General features: G+C 34.5%; 1 pseudogene; it reads right to left on the bottom strand.

Moving 5' to 3' along the window:
- Positions 1-9,757: 9,757 nt before the first annotated feature.
- LOC149145951 (antifungal protein ginkbilobin-like protein pseudogene) lies at positions 9,758-10,153 on the bottom strand (annotated as a pseudogene).
- Positions 10,154-11,055: the final 902 nt, after the last annotated feature.

Genomic DNA, 11,055 nt, shown 5'->3' with positions numbered 1-11,055 from the left:
AGGGAAAAGAACCTATAGTAGGCAAATAAACTATGAGTAAAATCATTTATCCCTCTGTAAGTATAGTCTTACATGTATTTGGTAAACTGCTTAAGCTGTGTAGGAATAACATCCCATAAGGAGGTTGTCAATAAGAGGTGTAGGAAGAACATGAATACATGCCAGTGAGAGAGGAGTAATTTTGAACCTCACAACGCCAAAACCCTAGAAGGAAAACTGCCCAAACCCTATTGCATTGTAGAGCATTCTCTTTCCCCTTGAGTTATCTACAAATGGCCCAGAGAGTGAGTTCGAGGGTGGTGGGTGGTTCCCTAACCACCACCACTTAACCCACACTGTTAGATCATCATCAAACATCTTGACTCTTCATTCCTTAATGCCATGTGAACAAAATGAAACACATCCATAGAAAAATAGCCACATTTCTACATCACATCGTTAAACATAAATTGAATCCATATTAATAACCTTTGTAGTATAAACTTTGCTAGAGAAATGAAGAATCGTAAAGTCCTTCACAATACATACCAACATTAAAATTATGATCGCTCCTTTATATTTCTTTCCATTAGGTAGGGATCATAAGGGTCACCTAAAAGTAATCCCATTTTCCTTAGGTCCACACATATGCATGAAAATATATAATAATGGAAAGAATTTTGGAAACAAAAGGAAGAAAATTTAATAAAGATTAAAAATTGAATTTATGATTGCTATATATATTTTGTAGAGTTTAAGTTGTGGAAGAATTAAAAAATATAATAAATATATTTATTAGCTCTTAAAATATTGTGTGTATAAAAAAATAAAAATATACAATAAATATAAGATTAATATAAAGTATATCTTGGGTACATTACATATCATATCAAGGAAGTAGGTCACAATATTATAGCTTGCAGGCTTGACTACAACTAAAATCAAACATAGTAAATGCTTCTTAAATGAGGAAAAAAGAAATATCTTGTTATGTTATACAACAAAGGCAAAGATAAGTAAATATAAACCAATTGTTGACGGAATACCCATTCCTATGGGAATGGGTATGTTGAGCATCTAGGATTACAAGAAGCATCCTAATAGATTAATTAAGTAGTAATACATTCTAACTAATAAATTTTATTCTTTGACTATTTGAATATTGAGTACACAAAGAAACTTGTAATTTGTGGAATTGAGAAAGCGCCTACATTGCAAAGCCCAGAAATGCATACTTGTATAGACATGTAAGGAAATGTTTCTTAACTTATGCTATTAAAGAGTCAACAAAAATAGATGGAGATATTTAGAATATAAATGTTGACTTTTCATAGGGTCTTCTAAATGGATAATTACTCCAAATGATTTAATTAATGTTCTTATTCTTATCCATCATTAAGAAATTACACATAATAAATCAACCATGTGACAGTAGGATCATGAAGAGAAAGACAAAGAAAATGATAGAAAACTTAGTCTATTGCCTCCTATTCAAGTTACAAATAAACATAGGTTGATTTGGTTTGTTGTTACTTTGGTACGCCACAGAAGATTCAGTCTTGTTACAAATATTATGCCTCAAAATATTCGTTAGTGTCACATAGATTATGCCTCAAAATATTCATTTTTGTTACATAGATTATGCCTCAAAAGATTCTTTATCTTCACATAGATTATACCTCAAAATCTTTTTTCTTGATTCTTCATAAAATATTAGTCCTTTTCCTCATCAATGCAGTGCCTAAGACCCACCCCTTTCTCTTGCCTCTGGAAGTTTGAATTTTGTTGAACATAAAAAGTCCAAATTGGCTTGTTTTGGAGTAGTTCAAGTGCCTTATTAATAATTTTCTTGTTGTTCGAATGTGTGCCACATAACTAGGGCTGAATTGACTAGGAGGAGGACCAACCTAGATGTTTTGGAACGAAACGTTCATTTTTCTAAAATTCAAATTTTCTGTTTTGACAAGGTTATGAAGAACGTGCCGTGGGAATTTTTCCTTTGAAAATAGTATGAAGATCGTTCTTTAAAAATATGTAAATTACTAAAATATTAATTATGAATATTGATCGTAATTACAAAATTCAACACCCCCTCTTAGCTAGGGAGGTATTCATAATGACTATCTATATGTTCTCATGTTGAAAAAATTCTCTAGGAAAAGGTTATAAGGAATCAAATTACCATAATCAGGTAAACAAATGTGACACATGGTGAAAAAAAGTTATTGTAATTAGGTCAACAAATATGACACATGGTGAATGAGTAGCATCAATAGATTACCATAATCTAGTCAAACTACTTTGGCACATGGTAAGTTAACAACATCAACATGTTACCATAATTTGGGTTAGTACCTCAGACCTATTGTATATCCTCACCATAATATGGGTTAGTACTTTAGACAGATGGTACATCATCACTATAACTCAGGTCAGTACTTCATAACTATATATCCTCGCCATAATTCAGGTCAATACTTTAGACACATGGTACATCATTTATCATCAAATAATCACTGTAATTTTTGCTGGTACTTGACATATGGAATCCAGGCTAGTCTTGTTCCACCATAATTTAGGTAAATATATTTGACAAATGGTGAATCTGAAAATTCCACACTCTTGCTCAGTAATTCATGGAATGATGTTAAACGAACCTGACACTCTAAGACAATTCTTCCTCACTCATGCCAACATACTAGACACAAGAAAAATGATTATCATGTGCCAGATCATTCTCCCTAATTTAGGTCAATATAATTGACATAGGGAGAATGTCAATCCATATTGCTCTCTCATCAACATTCCCTCTCACTGTGAGTGGCGTTCTCAACAAGTCCAAGCCTTTCCTTGAAGTATACAAACCATCCCCAAGGAAAATATTCTTGACTATAAAATAAAACTGAAGTCATATTGCTTCATTTTATACCATCCCTTGGTACAAATCTCACTATGCTTCAACCTCATAGCATGGTCGCCCCATGCACTTAATCAAAATAGTCCTGCAAGTATCCTCTAAATTCATAAGGATTCTCAAATTTGAAATCTAGCTATAATATACGTGAACTTTGTAATGTTGAGTGTTGATAAAAGAAGTTATAATGGAGCCCAAACTGAAGCAATATCTTAATGAACTCTTTCTTTCTTCAACTCACTCTTCCCAATCTGAATCTACTACGATACATAACTGTTTGAGACAAATATCAAATCATAACTAGTTTTTGCATGACTAATTGTACCATGTTGGTACACGAACCCTTTTACTAAGTATATCACAATAGTTAATTCTTTGTCACCGTGACTGGGTGCTCCTTCTCACATTGATACATATCCAGTTGTGGTAATTTTGGTTCCTCCCTCTGCCACTATTTTCTTTCAACTATCTAGCTTGACAATGTCAACGACAATCCATCATCTCAAATGTAGATGTCCACTCCCTTTAAAGCTAAAGAAAGGATTTTTAATGGCTCTCTATCACACGAGTACTTCTTTCATCAGAGATGAATCAAATATGATTAATAATGATCCATCAATCAAAGCCCAAGCTCTGCATATCTACTTGTGATTGTACAAATCCTTCTTCAATCATGAGACTTATTCTCATGTATCTAAGAGCTTTGAGGTAGCTCTATGAACACTCCTTATTCCTTAATTACTTCATTAGGAGAAACTATATTTGGATTCACTTGGTGAAATTTACAAATCAATAGTTCTAAACCAAGTGTACCTTACAATTGGAGAAAATTTATTGTCGTTATCCTCTCTCTCTTTCTAGGAGAACGTTCTATTAGCAATTTTCGCTTTGTACTTGTCTATGTTGCCATTTGTTGCATGCAAGATCTTGTAGATAGATCCATTTGGAAGCTACCACCTTTTTCCCTTCAACACAGTCTAGGTATACTTCAAATTTATTGATCTTCCTACTCCCTCTGATCTCAGATCTCATCTAGTACAATATCTCTAGATATGAGCCACAATTCTAGAATGTCCTCTTGTCACATGCTTTGATTTTCTCTTGCACTTCTTCTATCTAATACTAGAGCATTGGCATCATTCAACACGCTGCACTCCTCACTAGGAGACCATGGAAGATTAATGACAACTAAGCAAAGGTTACAAATACAAGAGACTCAGTTAAACAATGTAACAATAATAATAATAAAATAGGAGAAATATACAATAGTTATATTTTGAGTGTTATAGGGAAATGTAAGCTCCCTCTATATATTAGCCTTGTTCCATCCATCTTGTAACTGTATTGTCCTCATCCTCACCATCAATATGATTTTATACCTTCCTTACTAGAGTTCATCTTCTTCTTTTATTGAAAACTTTAATTTAGCTCTTAGGGTTTTTTCCACAAACCCTAAAGATTTATTATTCAAGCCCTTTTAAATATATAGGGTTTTCAAACCCCATATTTCCTATTCTTGTATCCACATATCAAAACCCTAGAATTGATATGCTCTTTACACAAGAGATGAGCTTTATCATATTCATCAATAAATCGAGGGAAGACTTGTTCAATGATTATCCTTGGTCTCTTCAAACCAAGTAACTCTACTTTCTCATAATCATTGTAGCAACAATAATATTTTGTCTTTAGATACTTAGTATTTATTTCAATGGAATCCATCATTCTGGACCAAGCATTTGATATCAGTGTTAAAAATTTCTCCCAACAATGTAAGTGGCATCAACATTTTGGAAATGTATACATTCATGAACTTAGGAGAGAGAGCGTTTCTCTACTGATGGTTATAGTATGGTGATGTTGTTTGATTTGGCCTGATAGTGATGTTGGTGTTGATGGAGCTCTTGTTTGAGTTTTTTCTTGTTGTTGGTTTTATGTGTTGGTGAACATATTTTCTACTACAGCCATGACATGGAGATATTTTTGTTGTTTCTCCAGGAGAGAGAGTATTTGACGGAGTTATTGTGTCTCCCGCTTTCTTTCATGATGCAATGGGGAACGAGAGCGTTTTCAACTTTTTGATATATTGAGATTAGATTTAGCTAGTGTCTCGGAGGAGTAGTGCCTATTCACCTATGGTTACCATTGATGAGTTTATCCCTTTCCCATTTATTTCAAGGGGGGTGTGATCAAAGATATCAATTTTCTAAGGTTAGTATCAGTTGTTTTGATTAGCTCGAGTTGCCATCAATGACAAAGGGGGAGATTGTTGGCATTGGTGTTGTGTTTGATGGTTGGCATTGATGTCAAGACTCAACCTAGTTATGACTTTGTGCTAGACATGCACTAGTTAGTATAGGAGCTATATGATTGTTAGATTTGTATACATGTTTTTTATTTATTATGAATCCTTGTAATGATGAAAATGATGAGCCTTATCATGCTCTATCCTTGTATTTTCTACTACGAAAACTGAGCATACTATCCATTATATTGGAGATTGTAATGGCTCTCAGGCCTATTGAGTCAAAGTTTATGTGATCTTGGATGTCATTTTCATAGTCTTGTATTTGATGATGTAGTCCTATAAAAGTGTGTGTGAATTATGTTGGTCATTTTCATGAAAATAATTATTCAACCACGTAAGAACACATTAGTGCAAATTGGTATTTGGTTTTCATAGCTCCAGTGCATTAGGTGAAAGATGTAAATATTGAGTCCTTGGAGGCTTTCGTGTCAGTTGATTTCTACAACCATATAAGATATCTATGAAGCCCTGTAATTTATGTTGAAGCCCTTTGGTCAAGAGTCGGTCATTTGGTCCTTGAGGTGTAACTTTCAACAATAAGGCTTTCTTTGTAGGTTGTTGATGATGATAATGCTGAGAGGGAGTTTGTCTAGTGTGTTTTCTAAGAAGATATAGTCATTGTGTTTCTACCTGAGGGAGTATGGATGCTCATGATTGTTGCTTTGGCCTTATCTATGTATTTGCTACTACTATATTTTTTCAAGGATAATATGGTTGATTACAGGATGGTGCTATTGCTGACTAAGTTAGGAGAGATAGCTATTCTCTATTTATGGTTATAGTATGGTGATGTTGTTTGAGTTGGCCTCATAGTGTTTTTGGTGTCGATGGAACTATTGTTTAGGTTTATTGTTGCTGTTGGCTCTATGTGTTGGTGATCATATTTTCTACTACTTCCATGACATGGAGAGATTGTTGTCGCTGCTTCAAGAGAGAGAGTACTTGATAGAGTTATTACTCCTCTCGCTCATTGTCATGTTGCTATGGGGAGCAAGAGATTTTGTTGCTTGTTGATATATTGTGATAAGATCTATCTAGTGCCTAGGGGGAGTATTGTTTGTTCAACTATGGTTACGATTGTTTATTATATCACTTTAGTGTTAATGTTAAAGGGGAAGTAATCGAAGTTATCAATCTTCAAAGGTCACTATCAGTTGTTTTGATTAGCTGGAGTTGCCATCAATTCCAAAGATGTAGATTGTTGGCATTAGTGTTGTTTTTAACGATTGACATTGATATAAGCTAGGTTATGAATTTGTGTTGGATGTGAACTAGTTAGTAGAAGAGCTAGATGATTGTTAGCATTGGTGTGTGTTACAGTTTTGTTGCTTTGTGTTACAGATTTTGAGTTTTAGATGATTGCTTATGCATATGCTTATTTGGTACAGGTATTGACCATGATTGGTTGCAGTTGTATGTTGTATTTCCTTGTGTACAATTTTTTCATTCCACTAGATGGTATTCCATTATGTGCACGTGGATTTGAAGGTTGTGGAGTAGCTTTGCTTGGGAGTGTGGAGATAACTATGTCATTTGCAAGACTTTTCATTAATGGTGTAAGTGCTGGAGTAGTTGTGGAATGAGTTCTAGATGTTTGGAAGAGGTTTGGGCTGAGATGCATTTCATTATTCCCTATACTCTACCCTAGCCACTCGGAGATAGGCCCATTTATGCGACTAGAGGCCTTTAGCTGCTAGTATGAAGGTAGGTGTGTGCGGCTGGAACTGAGATGTGCCAATTAGGAGCGTGTGTCTGAGGATCTGACCATGAATAAAAAAATACCTCGGTATGCTTGAGCATGAGTATAATAATACCATGGTATTTCCCTTGGTATTAGATTGGATGTGGATTAGGACAATTTGCTATACATATGTGTATGTGTATGTGTGTGTGTGTGTGATGTTTATTGAAAAAAAGAAGATTGGTGAGAGTGAAAGAGTGCTACAAGTGCTTGTAAGGCCTATTGTCCATATGTAGCATGTCTGAGTATTTTTCGCATATGTTTTCATTTTCATATGAGAACATAGAGAGGTTGTTGGGTTGCTCATGTTGAGCAGATTTGAGAACCTAGTTTGAAATATTGTGAAATGTTGTTCACATGGAGGATTTGAAGGTGATCTGAAAATCACTTATGAATGATCTCAGTTAATTAATGTAGGTATTACAAACTCATGTGCTAGGATATGCCTATGTTATTTTAAGCAACAGATCGATAACATTGCGAAATACATAGGCATTGGAAAACAGTAAGAGAAACACAACAAGCAAATGCAAAAAGACAACAATTTAATAAGGAGTTCACCCAATCCTCCTGGGCTACATCTCTTGGTCTAGCTTTCAGTGGTGGCCTTTTTTATTGTGTCTTTAAGAATAGCTTTTACAATGACGAGCTCAATTCGAGTCTCCTGTAATAGATGATGCTTTGTAGGGTGGTACTTGGATTCCCCAAGCCACTAGAGTACACAGACTCCCCTTAACAAGTCTCGACCTGAACTCGTCTTAATGGGATGAGTCCAATTTGGCACTCAGTTCCCGACAGATATCCTCACAGGGATTTCTTAAACCTCTCAAGCCTTCTCGGTTCTGTTTGCTCGATGCCGCTTAGCTTTGCAGGTCAGCTCTACTTCTCTGTTCTCTGCTTCTTGCTTCACTCTCTATTCTGTCTCTCCCTACTCTCTGTCTGATCATGGCTTAAATCCAATCCGTCCCTTGACTGTTCGCTTCCTCTTCTGTCTCTTCCGATTGCCTGCCTTTGTCCATTGGAATTCCTTGCCTCTGTGTCATCGCTAGTTTCGAGAACCAAAAGGGGAATTATAGATGTTGTGAAATTGGAATTTGTTCTAATAAGGGGAAGATTCAACTCTCTTAAGGACCTAGAGTTTCCCCAATTTCCCTATCTATGCATGGATGTGAATGTGAAAGGGAAATTTCCAATTATGAACTCTTATAATAGGTCTTGTCATTAACTTTTCTTTATATTCTCAAATGCTTATTGGCATGGATATTTCCAACAAAACTCAACATCTTTGGTGAGCAAGGAAAACAAAGTAGATGCAATATTACTAAAATATGTTATAATTATTGGATTATATGTCTACGATACCCTTCTAAAAGTGGGAAGGCCATTACATATTCAAAATAAGAAAAAATCACCAAAGTATAGTTGAAAGTTGTTTTATCCTTGTCTTTAAGACTAATTTGGATCTACTAAGGATGAAAATAACATTTTTTGGAAAGAGAATTAAGGACATGGTCAATGAAGAGAAAGTGAAAATGATATTTCCATGTGGCTTTATTAAGTTCCTTGTAGTCAACAAAGGTTATCCATTTTCCATTTCTCTTGGGAAGAATAACCACAAGAGATACCATTAAGTATATGGAATTGGATAGAGGAAACTAGCATTTAATAATTTCTTTAATTCTTCCTTCAAAATATATTTTAAGGTAGGATTCCTTTTCTTTTGAGGGTGGTGAATAGGCTTGTGATCTTCCTTCGTGGTGAATGCACACACCAAGATGTACTCTTTTAATACCCTTGTAATTCCATGCAAAAGAATCAATGTATCGTCTTAAGATATTAACCACGTGATCCTCGATTAGCTGAAAGTGAGGAGTTTATTTTCAACAGTTTGGGCTTGTTGGTTTCTACCCTCTTTGGTTTTTTAATCAAAACATGTAGTAAATAATTATGCCTCTAGATTGTAGTGGTAAGAAATATGCCACCCTAGGGATGACCCTTCTTTTAGCCCATCAATGTTCATAGCAAAAAATTACTGATTTTGTAGAAAAATATCAATTAGATCATCTTTGTCATCGTGCTTGTTGCTAAGGGTGGTTTCTATTGTACACATAGTATAGGGTGATGAGAGGATAGCATCCTCTTCTCTTCTTATTCTACCTGTGTAGGAAAGTGATCATAAACAACACATTAAGCTAGGGGATATAATACAAGCTATTTGGGGGACTGCTAATTGCTGATTGTCATGTTTCTAGCACCAGAAATCCAAATTGAAACCCATCATAGGAAACCCATGTTTTCAGCTGCAACTTGTAGAAAAAAAGATAAGATTCAATGTATTATAAAAATAATGGATGGCCAAATTGGTCATATTGTTTAATCATCATGTCTTGATGGTAAAAAATAAAGATATATGCTTGGATTATCCCTAAAATATGCCCAAAAACATCCTTGAAATTTGCGAAGAAAATGCTAGAAATATGCAAAAAATATCTCCAAGTACATAACTTTTTGAGGACTTGCAAATTCTCAATAAAATCTCTAACAATGTCCAAAAGTCCCAACACTAGGAAACAACGTAAGTAGACTTTTTTGTGATTTAAGTCCTTAGCAATATAAAACAAACCTATAAAAATGATTTTGTTATCTCATAGAGATACAACATTACAATGATCCAAAATAGATCTTTATAATTATAGTATTAATCTAATTTTATTTGATAGAAAAATGTCCTATCTTTTACATTTTATTATCATATAATTTTCTACCACTTTTATTGTAACCACACATTGTAAAACATGACTTCGAAAGTATAATACTAAAAGTTGTACTGTTCGTAGCGCATGTAACACTCGTCTCCATATTGAATACGAGCACCGACGGCAAAGTCGCACATGTGCCAGATAGCGTTGCGGGCTTGACCAAGGCATGCCGTGCAATCAGAGGCAGAGGTGGGACTGCAGGTTGCTTCCCCGTAAGCAGTGATTATGGCTGGATTCGACGTCTTGTAGCTGTAACCGTTCGTGGCCGTATTTGTTTCTAGATTCGCGAGCAGGGCATCGGCAATGTAAAAGAAAATACCTGAGGTTGGGATTTTCTCCGGGTTACAGCCAGCCGTTATGACTACTTTCCGCTGCGGTTTCTGTGCGTCCACAACCAGGAGGAGTAACATTGCAACTAAAGCGAAGCCGAAGCCAAATGCCCTCATCCTCATGGCCGCCTCAAATACTAATGCCAGAAGTTATTGCGATCCTTGCCATTCTGCTGAGGACTCCCCGGTTTTATAGCCCTCGGGGGACATGGTTGTATGTGTGGGATAACCTCAGTGACGCGTGAAGAATGAAGGTGGTTTCATGCCGCGCTTGGTCAGTCACGCAACAGACAAACAAAAGCTTTTCGTTTTGGATGCATGTTACCAAACTTGATTCTAAATTTCATTATTAAAATAAAGTTAATTCTTAAAATATATTTCATTCATTTATATTATGATATAGATGTATTTTATTTTATTGTTTAATTGGATTATTTTATTTGAGCACTCAATTTGGTTAAAATAAAAGTTCCATTTTATGGAATATCTCGTTTCAAAATAATTAAAAAAACTAAGTAATCATTTCAAAATAATTAAAAGGAATATGCATTTCTCATACTCCAACCTTAAAAATTATGAATTTCTCAACAGGGATTTATATTTTAATTTATTATATGAATTTTTTAGGAGGGATTTATATTTTAATTCATTATTTCATTATGCATTTCTCACACCTCACAAGTTAGAAGGAGTTAGTCATATTTTAATTCAGTTTTTGTTTGTTTATGATTGAAAATCTATAATTAGTGTAGATATATAAATTAAATTAGTACAATCATACAAATGCCCATTAGCATAAAAACACTTACTACATGATAAAACTTTAAAAAAATCATAAAAAAAAACCAAAATTATATTTTTATTCGAAATTACTATTATTTTATTATTAACTATAAAGAATTAATATACAAGACAAACATTTGGGAAAAGTTTTTTAACCATGGACATTTACTCCCACTTTAGGATTTGTTAAAATACCATGACTTATCAATTCCACCTGCCCAAAACCACAACTCACTTCATAT

The sequence above is a fragment of the Pinus tabuliformis genome, chromosome X (genome assembly GCF_031772625.1).
Source record: "Pinus tabuliformis cultivar Carrire ecotype Pingquan chromosome X, CPIR1, whole genome shotgun sequence".
In the NCBI taxonomy this organism is placed as follows: Eukaryota; Viridiplantae; Streptophyta; class Pinopsida; order Pinales; family Pinaceae; genus Pinus; species Pinus tabuliformis.
This window is presented reverse-complemented; position numbering and strand designations above follow the sequence as displayed.